Genomic DNA, 19,977 nt, shown 5'->3' with positions numbered 1-19,977 from the left:
TTTGACCAGGCATGTCAATGGCCATATTCATCCCACGGACAACAGGTGTCTCCCCGGGTGCCTGACTTAAACAAACCACCTCACCATCAGAATCCTCCTTGTCAATTTCCTCCCCAGCGCCAGCAACACCCATATCCTCATCCTGGTGTACTTCAACAGTGACATCTTCAATTTAACTATCAGGAACTGGACTGCGGGTGCTCCTTCCAGCACTTGCAGGGGGCGTGCAAATGGTGGAAGGCGCAAGCTCTTCCCGTCCAGTGATGGGAAGGTCAGGCATCGCAACCGACACAATTGGACTCTCCTTGGGGATTTGTGATTTAGAAGAACACACAGTTCTTTGCTGTGCTTTTGCCAGCTTAAGTCTTTTCATTTTTCTAGCAAGAGGATGAGTGCTTCCATCCTCATGTGAATCTGAACCACTAGCCATGAACATAGGCCAGGGCCTCAGCCGTTCCTTGCCACTCCGTGTCGTAAATGGCATATTGGCAAGTTTACGCTTCTCATCAGACGCTTTCAATTTTGATTTTTGGGTCATTTTACTGAACTTTTGTTTTTTGGATTTTACATGCTCTCTACTATGACATTGGGCATCGGCCTTGGCAGACGACGTTGATGGCATTTCATCGTCTCGGCCATGACTAATGGCAGCAGCTTCAGCACGAGGTGGAAGTGGATCTTGATCTTTCCCTATTTTAACCTCCACATTTTTGTTCTCCATTTTTTAATGTGTGGAATTATATGCCAGTATCAATGCAATGGCCTACTACTATATATACTGCGCACAACTGAAATGCACCACAGGTATAGAATGTAGTTGGATAGTATACTTGATGACACAGAGGTAGGTACAGCAGTGGCCTACCATACCGTACTGCTATATATACTGGTGGTCACTGTCAGCAAACTGCAAAACTAAAATGCACCACAGGTATAGAATCTAGATGGATAGTATACTTGACGACACAGAGGTAGGTACAGCAGTTGCCTTCTGTACCGTATTGCTATATATACTGGTGGTCACTGTGTCAGCAAACTGCACAACTGAAATGCACCACAGGTATAGAATCTAGATGGATAGTATACTTGACGACACAGAGGTAGGTACAGCAGTGGCCATTTGTACCGTACTGCTATATATACTGGTGGTCACTGTGTCAGCAAACTGCACAACTTAAATGCACCACAGGTATAGAATGTAGATGGATAGTATACTTGACGACACAGAGGTAGGTACAGCAGTGGCCTACCGTACCGTACTGCTATATATGCTGGTGGTCACTGTGTCAGCAAACTGCAAAACTAAAATGCACCACAGGTATAGAATGTAGATGGATAGTATACTTGACGACACAGAGGTAGGTACAGCAGTGGCCTACCGTACCGTACTGCTAGATATACTGGTGGTCACTGTCAGCAAACTGCAAAACTAAAATGCACCACAGGTATAGAATGTAGATGGATAGTATACTTGACAACACAGAGGTAGGTACAGCAGTGGCCTTCCGTACCGTACTGCTGTATATACAGGTGGTCACTGTCAGCAAACTGCAAAACTAAAATGCACCACAGGTATAGAATGTAGATGGATAGTATACTTGATGACACTGAGGTAGGTACAGCAGTGGCGTTCCGTACCGTACTACTATATATACTGGTGGTCACTGTGTCAGCAAACTGCAAAACTAAAATGCACCACAGGTATAGAATGTAGATGGATAGTATACTTGACGACACAGAGGTAGGTACAGCAGTGGCCTACTGTACTGTAATGCTATATATTATATACTGGTGGTCAGCAAACTGTGCACAACTGAAATGCACCACAGGTATGGATGGATAGTATACTTGACGACACAGAGGTAGGTACAGCAGTGGCCTACTGTACCGTAATGCTATATATTATATACTGGTGGTCAGCAAACTGTGCAAAACTGAAATGCACCACAGGTATGGATGGATAGTATACTTGACGACACAGAGGTAGGTACAGCAGTGGCCTTCTGTACCGTACTCCTATATATTATATACTGGTGGTCAGCAAAATTATGCACTGTACTCCTACTATATACTGTCTACAATGCAGCACAGATATGGAGTGTTTTTCAGGCAGACAACGTATAGTATACTGGTGGTCACTGGTCAGCAAAACTCTGCACTGTACTCCTCCTATATAATATTATACTGGTGGTCCCAAGTCCCCACAATAAAGCAGCACACTGAGCACAGATATAGAGTGTTTTTCAGGCAGACAACGTATACTGGTGGTCACTGTCAGCAAAACTCTGCACTGTACTCCTGCTATATAATACAGCTGCTCCCCAGTCCCCACAATTAAGCAGTGTGAGCACAGATATATGCAGCACACTGAGCACAGATAAGGAGCGTTTTTTTCATGCAGAGAACGGATAAAACTGGTGGTCACTGATCAGCAAAACTCTGCACTGTACTCCTCCTATATTAATATACATCTGCTCCCCAGTCCCCACAATTAAGCAATAAGTAAAGCAAGCACAAATATTTGCATCAACAATACACAGAGAGGACGCCAGCCACGTCCTCTCCCTAACATTTCCAATGCACGAGTGAAAATGGCGGCGATGCGCGGCTGCTTATATAGAATCCGAATCTCGCGAGAATCCGACAGCGGGATGATGACGTTCGGGCACGCTCGGGTTAACCGAGCCATACGGGAGAATCCGAGTATGCCTCGGACTCATGTAAAAAGGGTGAAGTTCGGGGGGATTCGGTTTCCGAGAAACCGAACCCGCTCATCACTACATTTTACTAGTAATTTCTCTACTGCGCAAGCGCATAACTCTGTGAAAATGTCAGCTGAGCCATTTTCACAGTGATTTAACAGCAGCTAATGTTGGCGTGGGACTCCGGAGTGGTGAGTATTAAAAAAAATGTGTGCAGTTGCACCCATTATAGATAAGCCAGTGGCCACACAGTAGTGCCACTTATACATGTAATGCCCACAGCAGTAGTTCCAATTATATGCAGAATGCCCACTGTAGTAGTGCCCCTTACAAATAAGGGCCATAATAGTGGTGTCATTTTACACATAATGATCACAGTAGTGCTGCTTATACACATAATGCCCAAAGTAGTGCCCCTTATACACATCTCTGCCTCTGTCACTCCAGAAGCTCACTGCCTGTGTCCCACCAGCAGCTCCATGCCCTGTATCCCTCCAGCAGCTTCCCCATCTCTCTGGTCCCTCCAGGCCTCTCTCATTTTGTCTTCAAGATGCACAGAGACTGCTCTTCTTCATGCCTCCTCCTCACTTCAGCAGCAGTGATAGAATGACATCACATATGCCATGCCGGAAAAGGAAGCCACTGAGGCCTGGGGAGGGGATGACTGCTGTCCAATAGACACAGCATCTGTCAGTACCAGGAGAGGTGGGCTGTAAATGGAGGAGGACGATGGAGCCACCTGAACCTGAGGAAGGGGGATGTGGCTGCAGCTCATCAGTAACACTAGCATCGCCTTGATCATCTATTAATATAGGTGATGGGACAAGTTTTTTTTGAATTACTGTGCAAGGTAATGGAGGTGGTGGAACTAGTTCCCCATACCATTACAGGTGGTGGAACTCAGTTCCATCTCGTTCCCCCCACTTTAACCCCTGGCTGTATAAAGCATAGAGGTATGCTGCCATTGCCAACTGCAAATATTTTTAGAGTGTTAATTTTAAACCAATTGAAGTTTGAAAAATATTATTGACAAACTACTTGAATCACTACAATCAACTTACAGGTGTGCTGTTTTCTATCAATAAATATTCCACAAGAGCAGGGAAGGCTGCTGTTGTGGATAATTAATATGTAAAATATTGAGATGTGCAGCGGGCATTTTTCAGGTTTTGTGTTTCAGGTTTGGATTCGGTTCTGCGGTCGTGTTTTAGATTCGGACGCGTTTTGGAAAAACCTCCCTTAAGAATTTTTGTCAGATTCGGGTGCATTTTGGATTCTGGTGTTTTTTTTCAAAACCCCCTCAAAAACAGCTTAAATCATAGAATTTGGGGGTAATTTTGATCCTATAGTATTATTAACCTCAATAACCATAATTTCCACTCATTTCCAGTCTATTCTGAAGACCTCATAACCTCACAAAAAAAAATGTTGTCCTAAAATTTGCACCGAGGACACTGGATGACTAAGCTAAGCGAACCAAGTGGGCAGCACAAACACCTGGCCCATCTAGGTGTGGTACTGCAGTGTCAGACAGAATGGCACTTCAAAAAAATTGTCCCCAAACAGCACATGATGCAAAGATAAATAAAAAAAGAGGTGCAAGATGGAATTGTCCTTGGGCCCTCCCACCCACCCTTATGTTGTATAAAAAGGACATGCACACTTTAACAAACCCATCATTTCAGCGACAGGGTCTGCCACACGACAGTGACTGAATTGACTGGTTGGTTTGGGCCCCCACCAAAAAAGAAGCAATCAATCTCTCCTTGCACAAACTGGCTCTACAGAGGCAGGATGTCCACCTCCTCCTCATCGTCCGATTCCTCACCCCTTTCACTATGTACATCCCCCTCCTCACAGATTATTAATTCGTCCCCACTGGAATCCACCATTACAGGTCCCTGTGTACTTTCTGGAGGCAATTGCTGGTAAATGTCTCCACGGAGGAATTTATTATAATTCATTTTGATGAACATCTTCTCCACATTTTCTGGAAGTAAGCTCCTACGCCGATCGCTGACAAGGTTACCGGCTACACTAAACACTCTTTCGGAGTACACACTGGAGGATGGGGCAACTTAGGTAAAATAAAGCCAGTTTGTGCAAGGGCCTCCAAATTGCCTCTTTTTCCTGCCAGTATACATACGGACTGTCTGACATGTCTACTTGGATGCTGTCACTCATATACTGTAATCCTCCACCATTCTTTCAATGGTGACAGAATCATATGCAGTGACAGAAGACGACATGTCAGTAATCGTTGGCAGGTCCTTCAGTCCTGACCAGATGTCAGCTATCACTCCTGACTGCTCTACATCACCGCCAGCGGGTGGTTTTGGAAATGTTATCCTTTTCCTTGCAGCTCCAATGGCGGGAGAAAATGAAGGAGGAGCTGTTGGCGGGTCACGTTCCGCTTGACTTGAAAATTGTCTCACCAGCAGGTCTTTGAACATCTGCAGACTTGTGTCTGCCGGAAAGAGAGATACAACATAGGCTTTAAACCTAGGATCAAGCACGGTGGCCAAAATGTAGTGCTCTGATTTCAACAGATTGACCACCCGTGAATCCTGGTTAAGCGAATGAAGGGCTCCATCCACAAGTCCCACATGCCTAGCGGAATCACTCCGTTTTAGCTCCTCCTTCAATCTCTCCAGCTGCTTCTGCAAAAGCCTGATGAGGAGATTGACCTGACTTAGGCTGGCAGTGTCTGAACTGACTTCACGTGTGGCAAGTTCAAAGGGTTGGAGAACCTTGCACAACATTGAAGTCATTCTCCACTGCGCTTGAGTCAGGTACATTCCCCCTCCTTTGCCTATATCGTAGGCAGATGTATAGGCTTGAATGGACTTTTGCTGCTCCTCCATCCTCTGAAGCAAATAGAGGGTTGAATTCCACCTCGTTACCACCTCTTACTTCAGCTGATGGCAGGGCATGTTCAGGAGTGTTTGCTGGTGCTCCAGTCTTTGGCATGCGGTGCCTGAATTCCGAAAGTGGCCCACAATTCTTCGAGCCAACGACAGCATCTCCATTTTGCCCCTGTCGTTTTTTTTTTTAATTCTGCACCACCAATTCATTGTATGTGCAAAACATGGGACGTGCTGGAATTTGCCCACATGTAATACATGCACAATGGGCCTAATTCTGAATTGATCGCAGCAGCAAATTTGTTAGCAGTTGTGCAAAACCATGTGCACTGCAAGGGGGGCAGATATAACATTTGCAGAGACAGTTAGATTTGGGTGGGGTGTATTCAAACTGAAATCTAAATTGCAGTGTAAAAATAAAGCAGCCAGTATTTACCCTGCACGGAAATGAAATTACTCACCCAAATCGAACTCTCTTTGCAAATGTTATATCTGCTCCCCCTGCAGTTCACATGGTTTTGCCCAATTGCTAACAAACTTGCTGCTGCGATCAACTCAGAATCACTCCCAATATTAATGGCGTTGTCCGATGTCACAAATCCCCAGGAGAGTCCAATTGGAGTAAGCCAATCTGCGAAGATGTTCCTCAGTTTCCATAAGAGGTTGTCAGCTGTGTGCCTCTTATGTAAAGACGTGATACAAAGCGTAGCCTGCCTAGAAACGAGTTGGCAGTTGCGAGATGCTGCTACTGTTGCCGCTGCTGCTGTTGTTGCTGCGGGAGGCAATACATCTACCCAGTGGGCTGTCACAGTCATATAGTCCTGACCCTGCCCTGCTCCACTTGTCCACATGTCCGTGGTTAAGTGGACACTGGGTACAACTGCATTTTTTAGGACACTGGTGACTCTTTTTCTGAGGTCTGTGTACATTTTCGGTATCGTCTGCCTAGAGAAGTGGAACCTAGATGGTATTTGGTACTGGGGACACACTAACTCAAGCAATTCTCTAAGTTCCTGTGAACTAACGGCGGATACCGGACGCACGTCTAACACCAACATAGTTGTCAAGGCCTGAGTTATCTGCTTTGCAACAGGATGACTGCTGTGATATTTCATCTTCCTCACAAAGGACTGTTGGACAGTCAATTGCTTACTGGAAGTAGTACAAGTGGTCTTCCATCTTCCCCTCTGGGATGACGATCAGCTCCCAGCAGCAACAATGGCAGCGCCAGCAGTAACAACAGCAGCAGTAGGCGTTCCACTCAAGGATCCATTGGAAGAATCCCAGTTAGGAGAGGACTCATCAGACTTGCCAGTGACATGGCCTGCAGGACTATTGGCATTCATGTCTAAGGAGGAAATTGACATTGAAGGAGTTGGTGGTGTGGTTTGCAGGAGCTTGGGTACAAGAGGAAGAAGGGATTTAGTTGTCAGTGGACTGCTTCCACTGTCACCCAAAGTTTTTTAACTTGTCATTGACTTCTGATGAATGCGCTCCAGGTAACGTATAAAGGGAGGATGTTCCTAGGTGGTTAACGTCCTTACCCCTACTTATTACAGCTTGACAAAGGCAACACACGGCTTGACACCTGTTGTCCGCATTTCTGTTAAAATAATTCCACACCAAAGAGGTGATTTTGTTTGTATTTTGACCAGGCATGTCAATGGCCTTATTCATCCCTCGGACAACAGGTGTCTCCCCGGGTGCCTGACTTAAACAAACCACCTCACCATCAGAATCCTCCTTGTCAATTTCCTCCTCAGCGCCAGCAACACCCATATCCTCATCCTGTTGTACTTCAACAGTGACATCTTCAATTTGACTATCAGGAACTGGACTGTGGGTGCTCCTTCCAGCACTTGCAGGGGGCGTGCAAATGGTGGAAGGAGCCACATCTTCCCGTCCAGTGTTGGGAAGGTCAGGCATTGCAACCGACACAATTGGACTCTCCTTGGGGATTTGTGATTTAGAAGAACGCACAGTTCTTTGCTGTGCTTTTGCCAGCTTAACTCTTTTCATTTTTCTAGCAGGAGGATGAGTGCTTCCATCCTCATGTGAAGCTGAACCACTAGCCATGAACATAGGCCAGGGCCTCAGCCGTTCCTTGTCACTCCGTGTCATAAATGGCATATTGGCAACTTTATGCTTCTCCTCAGACATTTTTAATTTCGATTTTTGGGTCATTTTACTGAACTTTTGTTTTTTGGATTTTACATGCTCTCTATTATGACATTGGGCATCGGCCTTGGCAGATGGCATTTCATTGTCTCTGCCATGACTAGTGGCAGCAGCTTCAGCACTAGGGGGAAGTGGATCTTGATCTTTCCATATTTTACCCTCCAAATTTTTGTTCTCCATTTTTTAATGTGTGCAATTATATGCCAGTAATATATCTGGAATTAGACGGCAGTAATATCTGGAATTAGATACCACTAGATAGATACCAGATACCACTGTGACTGGAATGATGATGACCTATGCACAGTGACAGGACACTACCACAGCACCCTACAGCAGCAAGATGCAGCACAAGACACTGGACTTTTAGTAGTGTACTGTAGTATACTGGTCACCATAATGCAGCACTGATACTAAGCACAGATATTGAGCACTGATGAGGATACTAGAACTGACACGGAGCAGCAAGATGCAGCAATGGACTATTGTACTGTAGTAGTATTATATACTGGTCACCATAATGCAGCACTGATACTAAGCACAAATATTGAGCACTGATGAGGATACTAGAACTGACACGGAGCAGCAAGATGCAGCAATGGACTATTGTACTGTAGTAGTATTATATACTGGTCACCATAATGCAGCACTGATACTAAGCACAGATATTGAGCACTGATGAGGATACTAGAACTGACACGGAGCAGCAAGATGCAGCAATGGACTATTGTACTTGTATTATATACTGGTCACCACAATGCAGCACTGATACTGAGCACAGATATTGAGCACTGATGAGGATACTAGAACTGACACGGAGCAGCAAGATGCAGCAATGGACTATTGTACTGTATTATACTGGTCACCACAATGCAGCACAAGACAATGAGCAGTGATACTGAGCACTGATGAGGATACTAGAACTGACACTGAGTAGCAAGATGCAGCAATGGACTATTGTACTGTAGTATACTGGTTACCACAATGCAGCACTGATACTGAGCTCAGATATTGAGCTGATATTGAGCTTTCCACTCTCCGCTCAATCTACAATGCACGAGTGAAAATGGCGGCGATGCGCGGCTCTTTATATGGAATCCGAATCTCGCGAGAATCCGACAGCGGGATGATGACGTTTTCCCTCATTCGGGTTTTCCGAGTAAGGCAGGAAGAACTGAGGCTGCCTCGGACCCGTATAAACCACGTGGAGTTCGGGGGGGTTCAGTTCTCGGAGAGCCGAACCTGCTCATCTCTAGTAAAATGTGTAAATAAATTAAATTTATTTAAAAAAAGCCTTCAGATACTTACCAGCAGAAGAACGAAAATATAGAATAAAGCAAAAACTAACACAAAATGCAAATTCCGGCCACCAAATGCAAAACAAAAAAACACGCACCCTTGAGAAATAAACACAAACAAAATAAAAAACTTGATAACCAAACACACTAAGAAAAGACACATATACACAACACACAGCAAAACAACATAAAAAACATGCATATACTTACCAGCGGAAGACAACTAATGTAGCAAACAGCTAAAGGCTTATAAAAATAAAGCCTACTCTGGCAAAAACAACAACAGAAATAACACGCACCCTTGAGAAGTTAACACAAACACAGGAAAAATATAATGATTACCAAAACACACTTAGGTCAAAATTTACAAACTAACACAGCACTACAACACACACTTACCAGCGTAACTAAAAAATTTGGTGTCAACCACACAACAAATGATCTTTAGAAACTGCAACCAAAAAATATAAATTATTTGTGAAACACACTGTACCAGCGCAAATACAGCTGAAATTTAAAACACCAAAACTCTACATAAAACATTACCTAGCACATATTAGACAAAGGAAATATGAGTACTTCTAATACATCTTTAACTTGAAAACAAATAAAAATCCACTTACCTTCAACACTAACAGCACACACAGTCTCTTCAACATCAACACCCATAATACACAGATGCCTAGAGCCGCCCTAAATATGGAAATCAATCAAATCAATTTTGCCAATTGTGTATGCATTACCCTTGCGAGATTACGTTAAGCATGCATGCGCATATATAAAAACACACCCCAGAATCATACGCAGATGCTATCAGCACCATGGATTCCATTGCAGAGGAAATAAATGCCATCAATGCCCAGCTAACTGCAGCATTAGAAAAAAGCAGGCGACGCCAAATGGCACAGCAACAAGCAGCACCTGGCTGTTGTGAGGAGGAAGCAGCAGGACCAGTAGGCAGTTACTCCCATCTACCCAGCAATCAGAACAAGAAGCTGGTCCCAGTTCCGTGGCTGAGGATTATGTGAGTCAAAGAGAGGAAGAATCTGGTCCCAGCACCCAGACTCAACAATCTGGACCACAAACAGAAGAGGAAGCTGGCCCAAGTTCCCAGTCTACTCTATCGCAGACAGGGGGAGAGAAGAAAAAAAGACATCCCCCATTTTGCAGGAGGGAGTTGGACATTCTTGTCCCATAAGCCATGGATAAAATCCACTATGACCCAAAGAACATGAGCACTGGAACCAAGGAGCGCATCTGAGGAGAAATCACCAACACTGTGAATGTGGAGGCCTCAATTATCCCCACACCACAGGAAGTTAAGAGACAGTAAATACATACTGATTCACACTCTAAGACACTATTGGGTAAATTTACTAAGGTGGGAGTTACATTTTAGATGTCATGTTGCCTATAGCAACTAAGACAATTCCATATATTATCTTCTAGAAGGTGCAAGAGAAATGAGCAGTTTAATGTTTGGTTGCTATGGTCAACATTCCAGCTTTAACTAGAACTCCCATCTAACAATATTTACTGCTATGTATGTGTACAAGGAGAAGTAGGCCAAAGTAATGTAGTGTATGTTATTTGTATTTGTTTGATGTATAGAATAACATCAATATTTCCCCAAAACAAAAAACAAAACATGGTATGTTAAACTTGATGGACAGAGTAATAAAAAGACTAACTTAAAATAATGATAATGTTACAATTCTAAAAAAAAATATGTTTGCTAATTGTTGTTGTAACTCTGTAGATGGGCTGACTTCAAGTGCCGGCTGAAGGGCAAGATGTCTGCGCGGTGGAGATCTGTGAGGGGAAACTGGTGGAGGCAGACTCCCTGAGAGTCTGGAATACTCGGCCTTGGAGGAGCTTGCCTTGGGCTGCACGGCCGTTGAGGAGGTGGACACAGACATGCATGCCCTTGAATCTCTGCATGTCTTGGCCGGTAAAAATTTAATTAATAAGTTAATAAATATAAGCTGATTTCCAAATGGGATTAGTAATGTTTTTTTCTGTCTCCTTTTCAAAACACAGCACAGGAGGTGCAGCTCACAGAGGCTGGGGAGGGTGTTTTTGAAACCATCTCTGATATGGGCCCGCACAGCCCACCACCCCAGGAACACACCAAGGCACCCCCCAACCAACTCTAAAGGAGCTTCTGTTGGCCATCTGACACAAAGGCCAAATTACTGTAACAAGGAGTTTCAGCAACAGATGCTCCTGGAGGTCCATGAGCTCACCTCTTCTATGCATCAAGGCATGCATGAGGTAACCTCCATTCTTGGCCCCATTGCCCAAGGCATGCAGGCCATCGCAGACCTCCATGGCCAGACTCTCAGGGAGTCAATCCCCTAGCCCTGCCCAGGAACAACATCTCATGGGACAGGACCCTCGCAGATCCACACGCAGAAGCCATTCCCCAGAACCACCCCTTCAGCTGGCTAAAAAAAGAGGAAGATGGTGATTTTCCTCCCCAGATGGGCTCCTTTGTTCCTGGCCACATGTTCTTTGGGACATATTAGATTTATTCCATGGGATGCGGAACAAGAATGTCCAATTCCATCCTGCTAAATTGGATTTTTTTCTCTTTACCTGGCTGAAATTGAGTAGACTGCGAACTTGGGTCAGCTTTCTCTACTGTTTACGGGCCTGATTGTTGTGTCTGGGTACTGAGCCCAGTTTATTCTTCTGTTTGGCTCACATATTCCTCGTCCAGGGTACTGGGAACAGCTTTTTGTTCTATTTGTTGCTGAGATGGGGATAAATGCCTACTGGGTACTGTAAGCCTCTTTTCTGCATAGCCAGGTACTTGTTTTGAGTTTATTAATAAAATTTATTTTTATTGCCTTACACTTTGACCACAAATAGTGTTCATTTTATTGTGATGCAAGGTAATGCAAAAATATGTTTACAAATCATAATGCTTTATAAAATAAATTAAGCAATCTACTGTATATTGTGAATCTTTTAACTGTAGCATGATTACAGAACATTATAACAATAATTGCAGTATGCTGGTAATGATGTAATACGAGTAACACAAGAAATGTATTTCTTTAGAAAATATAGCATGTAGGTGGGAGACGTGCATACAGCAAGTCTATTTAGATTACACACAGCAGTTTGAAAGGCAGCTCAAAGCAATGTGAATACACAAACAGGGATTGTAAAATATCTAACACAAGTGAAGTGTTGGTTTATAAAACATGGCATGTAGGTGGGAGACGTGCATACGGCAAGTGTGTTTAGATTGCACACAGTAGTTTAAAAGGCAGCTCAAAGCAAGGTGAACACACAAACAGGGATGTTAAAATGAGTTAATATTTTGTAAGAGTGTAATATTTAGAATGTTGGGGGTCATTCTGACCTGATCGCATGCTGCTGTTCATCACAGCGCAGCGATCAGGTCAGAAGTGCGCATGCGCCGGCGCATGTGTGACAGCCAATGGCTGTCGTTGCCTAGCGGTCACCTCTGCCTGATTGACAGGCAGAGGCGGTCGCTGGGTGGGAGGGGGTGGCATAGAGGCATTTGGCCGCCATTTTGCGGGTGCAGTTTGGCCAACGCAGGCATGGCCGGACCATGCTGGGGGTGAGTCGCAGCGGCTGCGTGATGTCACATGCAGCCACTGCAACACGGGCAGCGATGAGTAGCTCCCGGCCAACACACAAAAGCCGCGCTGGCCGGGAGCTACTCCTGAAGTGCAAAAGCACCGCCGCTGTGTGATGCTTTTGTACTTCTGTGGGGGGGCAGGCCTGACATGCGGGGTGAACTAGCCCTGTGCTGGGCATCCCCCCACATGTCAGTGTGCATGATCTTAGCCCTGCTAAATTTTGCAGGGCTGCGATCATGTCTGAATTAGGGCCATTGTTCGTAAAATGACACATGGAGTACATGCTTTATACATATTATGTAGTAGTTGTAATCAAACTAAAGTGTAGATTGTGTGTTGCACATATCAAGAGAATGACAGGCTACATACCATTTCACAGAGATCTAGAGATGTAATGAGGTGTTGAGGCATTTGGATTGAAACCAGGTCTGTGTGATTGTGCTATTATTTTCAGGAAGATCGATGACGGGACACCTGTGCTAAGCATTCACATGCTGTGCGCAGCCCTAGACTTACTCGGCATCTGTGAACGCTCAGTGTGCAGTGACGGAGAATTGCTTTGCAGTCGTGCAAAAACACCGCCTGCAGCCCATAGCACACCCCCCCCCCCCGCTACATGCTCACCTTCACGCCTCTTTTTGCTTGCCTGCGAAACCTTACCCCCACACCACCTCTGCCATGCCTCACTGTTGTTGCTTGAATGCGTTCTAATTTTCATGTGTTTGTGTGCACATTTGTCGCACATCACGTCCCGCACATGTGTACTTGTGACTTTGAGCGTGCGTATTTAGCTAGAAAATCAGATCTGAGTTAGGCTCAAAGTCCTATTTGCACGCAAAAGTCAGAACAGTTACTGTGCACTTGACATTGTATATGTACATTATGTGCCAGATCTAGGAACCAATCTGATTGCCATCAGTATACTGTAGAAGAAGAAATAAAAGGTCAAATTTGTAGAGGGACAGTGTTTGAGTACAATAAAAAAAGGGAATGTAATTGCAATGCAACCTGTACATCCAAGACAGAGAAGTGTTGTGAAATGGAAGATTTAGTTTCTAAGCAGTCTATGGAACATGACATGTGTGAATCAATGGAGACAGCAAAGAGTGAAGTAACCAACAAAATAGCAGAATACTGTACAAAAGTGTTACTAGCTACAGCAGCTCACAACCTGCATCTGGGCGCCGGTTGTTGCTGGGATACCAAGACGCCAGGGCACAGGAGCCTCCTGGCAGGCTGATTCCATCTAGTTCCATCTGTCGCTAGGAGACTGGGATGCCAGCAACAGCGGCAAATAGTTTGTCTCAGCTGGTGTTATTCATATAGATGAACGGGTTCGGATCTCCGGGATCCGAACCCCCCAAACTTCACGATCCGAGGCAGGAACCGAGTCCGACTCAGGACTTCCTGCCAGACTCACATCCCAGAACGAGGCAAAACATCATCATCCCGCTGTTGGATTCTCTCGGGTTTTGGATTCCATATAAAGAGCCGCGTTCCCCAGCCAGTTTCACTCCGGACTTGGAGAGTGAGGGAGACAGACCTCTGTCTCTCTGTTGGTGGTGGCGTTGGGTGGGGTCAGTGTGTGCTCTCTAGGTGTGCTGTCCTATGTGCTGTTAGGGGTGCTGTCCTGTGATATTAAGATGCAACACCCATGTCCAGCTGCAGCATCCCTGTCACTGTACTGTACAGGGGCACTGTCCTGTATTTTGTAAAATTACAGGGGTGCTGTGAAAATACAGGGGTGCTGGATCTGTCTTGTATGCTCTAAAAAATACAGGGGTGTTGTAAAGGTACACTGGCCCTGTCTTGTAAGCTGTAAAATTACAGGGATGCTGTGAAAATAAAGGTAAACTGGCCCTGTCTTGTATGCTGTAAAAAAACAGGGGTGCTGTGAAAATAAATGTACACTGGCCCTGTCCTGTATGCTGTAAAAATACAGAGGTGCTGTTGTGTCAAAGTCAAAAATATTACATACACACAACATACAAACTCCAAACAGAGTGGCCTCTGTTCATGCGCACTACCACCGTGCGTACGCATACACGCACATTACGTATACAGGTTCACGAGCCTTGCATATTAACGCATGGCAAGAGTATATATGGTAGCATACGCATTCACACAGAAAAGCCACAAAGACATATATAACACCTTATTCACATAGTGCAAAATTTACACATAGTCTCCACACACTTTGTCAGCAACTTGCATACACTTAAAAGGTAAAACAACAGAGATATCCAGCTTTACATGATATGGGACAATGATGCAATGTTAGGACTTAGTGTTTGGTATCCAGTATTTTGAGATCTACATTCCGGTTGCTATTTGCAGTTTATCGCATGTTGCTGCATGTAGATATACGCAGAATTGTAATATTCGCAAACTGCTATGATACTGTACTCAGGATATTTGTCGGGAAATGAGAGGCGAACACCTGCAAGTGCACCCTGGACCAAGCATCGCCCACTGGTTCAAGCCAGTCTATGAACCCTCATGTACTGTAAATAACTTACCCTCTGACCTATGAAAGAAGAGCTTACATTTCCCATTGTACTGTATTTGGACACATTGTATAAAAGAGAGGCCTCCTGACCAGGCTCAGTCCCTCTGAGGTCATCTTGCCAAGACTGACTGAGGCCTGGATCCAGGAGCACTCGCATTTAAATGTATGTATTATTGGTTGTAGCTCTTCTCTGTATATTGTTGTACCCTTTTTACCTGTGTATTTTCAAGTAAATACTGTTGATGCGATAGACCACAACATTACATTTAACTACTGGTTTCGCATTCCATTCTAGTTTGGGGGTAAGGTGTATTAAGCCACATGTGTCGCTATATTGTGCGCATGAAATGTCGGCATGTATACGCAACGTATATACACATTTTAGCGGTTATATTTTAATGCAGCGGGCGCAGCGGCTCAAACCACAGTGTAAGAATGTATTGCTTTTCCTTGTAAATTAACCAAACTTAACAGTTCCCCCAACTTTGTCCGGTTAACCTCACACTCGCGGACTTGCAGGGTCTTACAGACTTTGGTCTAACAACAAAGGGTGGTGGACGCTTCTAAAGTAAAACAATATATATATTTTTTTAAAACTACCTAATGTTGTTAAACTACATCTGTCTTTTATAGTCTCAGAGGTGCTGGTGTGAACCGAGGGACAATAAAGAAAAAAATTGTTTTCGTTTTGGGTCTGTTGGCGCGAAAATGAATGCATAAACGTACAGATATTTTGCGTATATTCTCATACATTGTTGCCATAGGTTGTAGTAGTCATTATAGATATGCATAGAATTAGATAAGTTATTTGTTATACATTTGTTATATTTGTTTAGTGGTTACCTGTAAAGCACATACAAGACTCTGTTCCTGCCTAAAAGTTTGGGCGGCACTCAAAGGAAGTTATCCACGTGGGTGACTTTCAGTGTGTGTGGGGAACAAAGGAAGTATTGCGTATTAATCAAAAGCAATAGAAGCACAAGTTTTGTTCTATTGCTTACATTGATTGATATAAGTGAGGTTGCTGCATATATTCATACACAGGAATATGTAATTTTGAATGCATGGTACACACGTGGCACGGTACAAAAGTACGTGAAGCGTGCATACGGGGATGTGCACGTGTGCACGATTACACGCGCATGTGCGTAATTACACAAAATTGCGTAAATTAGCGAGCGCAAGTTTGCCACACAATAGAATTTAATTTTAAGGTGGGATAAAAGACTTATAGTTATACATTAACAAGTGGCTATCCGATTTTAGACAGATTACTCAAAATCTTATTATAAGTGTACTACCTCTGGGGCAAGTTATCAATCAAAGGGAGTGATTTTTTTTTTCTATACAGAAAATATAAACGTGTGGGTTGTTGAAAAGGAAGTGTGAGTGAATTGAACCCCGGAATTCGGGATCCCGTAGATTGATACTCAGCTGGGAGACACTGCGGTGGCATGGTGGCTCGCAGCCACACGTTAGTATATCAGGTGTGCAGTTAGCCCATTTATAAAACACTCCAGGTGACGGAAACAAAGCCTACTGTAAAAAGTAAAATTATCTTCATAATCGTATTTGTGAGTCGTGCGATTTAACCACATCTCTGCTTGTTTGATACGTGTAGCAACTTGATACGGTTTTTGCATCATTTTGCACAAATAGCGTCATCATACGAGCTGTGTTAGCATAGGCAGAGGTGATTGAGTAAAGAACTTCACTGTTCTCCCAGGAAGATTCTTGGTGGACATTCAGACATTCACTGGATGGGGTGATCGGTAAGATGTTTCTCATCCAGAATTCCATTGGATAGAATCCCAAAAGTGGCAGGCCTGAGGGGTCTGATAGGGTCCTCTCTGATATATGTGTGTCGTCAGTCGGTGGGGCATTGTATACTCGGTTGATAAGGAGTTGGTGAAAGAAATCAGAGGACTTTCACCATCTGCTCGTTTTGTCCATTTGGTGATCGTGTTAAAAGGCCCACGATGAGAGCTACGTAAATGCACAAGCAAGAGACATTCGTCAGCTAGGGTTTAGGCTGACGATAAGGGACCGAAAGGGTCCACTGGTTACATTACGTTTAGGAAGTATGGACCTTACATAGAGGCTTTTTGTGATGAATGGGTACGTATGACTTTTGAAGATAGGGCATCATTTCCTAGGGTTGGTAGTTTTGACCCAGAGGTGCTGCAAAATGTTAGAAATAGAATATGTCTGATCAAATCCAGGAAACAGAGGATTAGACATAATGACTGTTTAAACATATGGCAACAGGAAGGAGAAACGCAAAAGGAACTTGCTTGCACAGCAAGGTCAAAATCAGACAGGAATGTGAATGCGAGCGCACCACCACCGCCATATGTCGATGGAGAGAAGGCTGCTACAACCAATAACATACCAGGAAATTATAGAAATGCACTTATAAAATGTACTAACCCTAACCCTTGAAACTTGTACCCTGTTCTAAGATCTTTCAAGGATCATAGTTCAGAGGAGGAGGATGAACCTTGCATGATCTCAGCCCTCTCTCAGGCAGTAACCATGCAGTAAATCCAGGTGGGGCAAGCCCAACCGGTAAGAGCAGCAACTGCTTCCTCTTCAGATGAGATGGCTGGTATCAGAGCTACCGGTAAGTATGGGACCATCCATTATGAAGAGATAATGTATCCCCATGTTGATTCAGAAAGGAGTGATATAGCTGGGCAACACCCCATCCGCATAATAGCTGTCCCCAATGGGAGAACCGAAAGGGACGGGGTAACCCCCATGAGGAATGTTGCAATGTATTGCCCGTGGACCAGGTCTGAACTGCGGTCAATCATTACAGAATTCCCAGTTCGTAGAAAGGATTTAGCCAAATGTTAAAAATTCATTAGGGATCTGGGTAATGCCCATGAACCCACAAACAAAGATTGACGAACTGTGTTGCAAGCATGCCCTTCCTCAAATATTGACCACCAAAAATGTATAAATGATTGCAAAATAGAAAAAGACGAACCACTAACTGACGAGTATAACCAAGAGAACGCTAAACAAATTAACGTTCAATTGGGATTGTATTTTCTGGTGGTGATGAATTGGGGTAAATATTTACCATCAAACAAAAAGAAAGTGAAGCGGCAGTAGACTTTTTTCACAGGCAATAGCAGAAAAGGCTAAGTACACTGGGATCGAGAATATCTAAAACGAGGAGAATCATAGGGAGGTGGCTGTCTCGGTGTTAATGGACGGACTCAGAGAGGCATTGAAAGTCAGGGTACAGACTTCCCTGCCCAATTGGAGAGGGGTAACTGTGGATGCCCTTAGGTAATCCACAGTGGAACATGACAAAAAACATTCTGAGACGGAAGGAGGCACAGGGGAAGAGGTTGATGGTGGTGAGTATACAGGCACTCGAAGGGATAGCCAACGAACCAAAACCCCAGACATTTGAAGAAAACAGGAGAAGGTCAATGAAATGTTATATTTGCCAGATTGAGGGACATTTTGCTAGACAGTGTAGGAACACAGGGACACATAGTAAGTATAGACCCCCTAGATAAGAACACAAGCCACGTTATCAGACACATATATGGGATCAGGGAACATCCAGGAGGGATTATGAGCCACACAGAGGGGAAAAACAGAGGTACCCACGAAGGAGGGACTGGCAGGGCCCTGATACTTCACAGGTAGTTCCCCCACACATAGTAGCTGTCAATGCTCTGCGGGGAAGCCAACATCCACAATAGGGGTCTGGTCACACCTGTATTCTGCAGCCAGTAAGACTGACCACTAGCCTTAGCGACGAACCTGAGGTCATGGTCAATGTAGCTGGCACAAGACAACCCTTCCTTGTAGATACAGGGGCGGCCAGATCTGTATTAACCTCTCCAATAGGAATAATGACCACGGGCAAAACTATTTTGGCAATGGGAGTAATGGGAAAAGTGCAACAGTAACCTTTGACTAAATCTGCAGAGGTTACAATAGGGCCCTTGCATACCAAACATTCTTTCTTGTTGGCTGCATTGGCTCCGACTAATCTACTTGGCAGAGACTTATTATGTAAGATGCGGTGTGTTATATATTGTACCCCTGAGGGTGTGTTTTTAGATATCCATGAAAGCCATGCACAGGATGTACAAGATATGTTAGACACCCCTCAAAGGCTAATGTTGCACTCTAATGTTCTAGATACATGTCCATCACAGGTAGAGGAAATGATCTCACAAATATCGGGTTTCCTATGGACTAAATATGGACAGGACACTGGATTGATGGCAAATGTAGTCCCAGTAGTTGTGCAAATAAAAGATGGCAGGATAGCTCCAAAAATCCCCCAGTACCCTCTGAAGCCAGAGGTGGAATTAGGAGTATATCCTGTCATTGGGAGTCATTCCGAGTTGATCGTAGCTGTGCTAAATTTAGCACAGTTAAGATTATGTTCCCTGACATGCGGGGGGACGCCCTGCACAGGGCTAGCCCGCACCGCATTTCAGTGCCGGCCCCCCCGCAGAAGTGCAAAGGCATCGCACAACTGCGATGCCTTTGCACTTCAGGAGTAGCTCCCGGCCAGCGCAGCTTTAGCGAGCTGGCCGGGAGCTACTCCTCGCTCCCCGTCCTGCAGTGGCTGGGTATGACGTCACGCAGCCGCTGCGGCCCGCACCCCAGCGTTGGCCGGATTGCACCTATGAAACGGCGGGCAAACGCCGCTGTTTCGCCCCCTCCCGTCCATCGATCGCCTCTGCCTGTCAATCAGTCAGAGACGATCGCTGTCCTGCTACGGCCTTCAGCCGTCCGGCATGCGCAGGCACATTACGGCCCCGGTGCATG

This window comes from Pseudophryne corroboree, chromosome 4 (assembly GCF_028390025.1).
Source record: "Pseudophryne corroboree isolate aPseCor3 chromosome 4, aPseCor3.hap2, whole genome shotgun sequence".
In the NCBI taxonomy this organism is placed as follows: Eukaryota; Metazoa; Chordata; class Amphibia; order Anura; family Myobatrachidae; genus Pseudophryne; species Pseudophryne corroboree.
The sequence above is the reverse complement of the archived record's forward strand: the minus strand, read 5'-3'. Positions refer to the sequence as shown.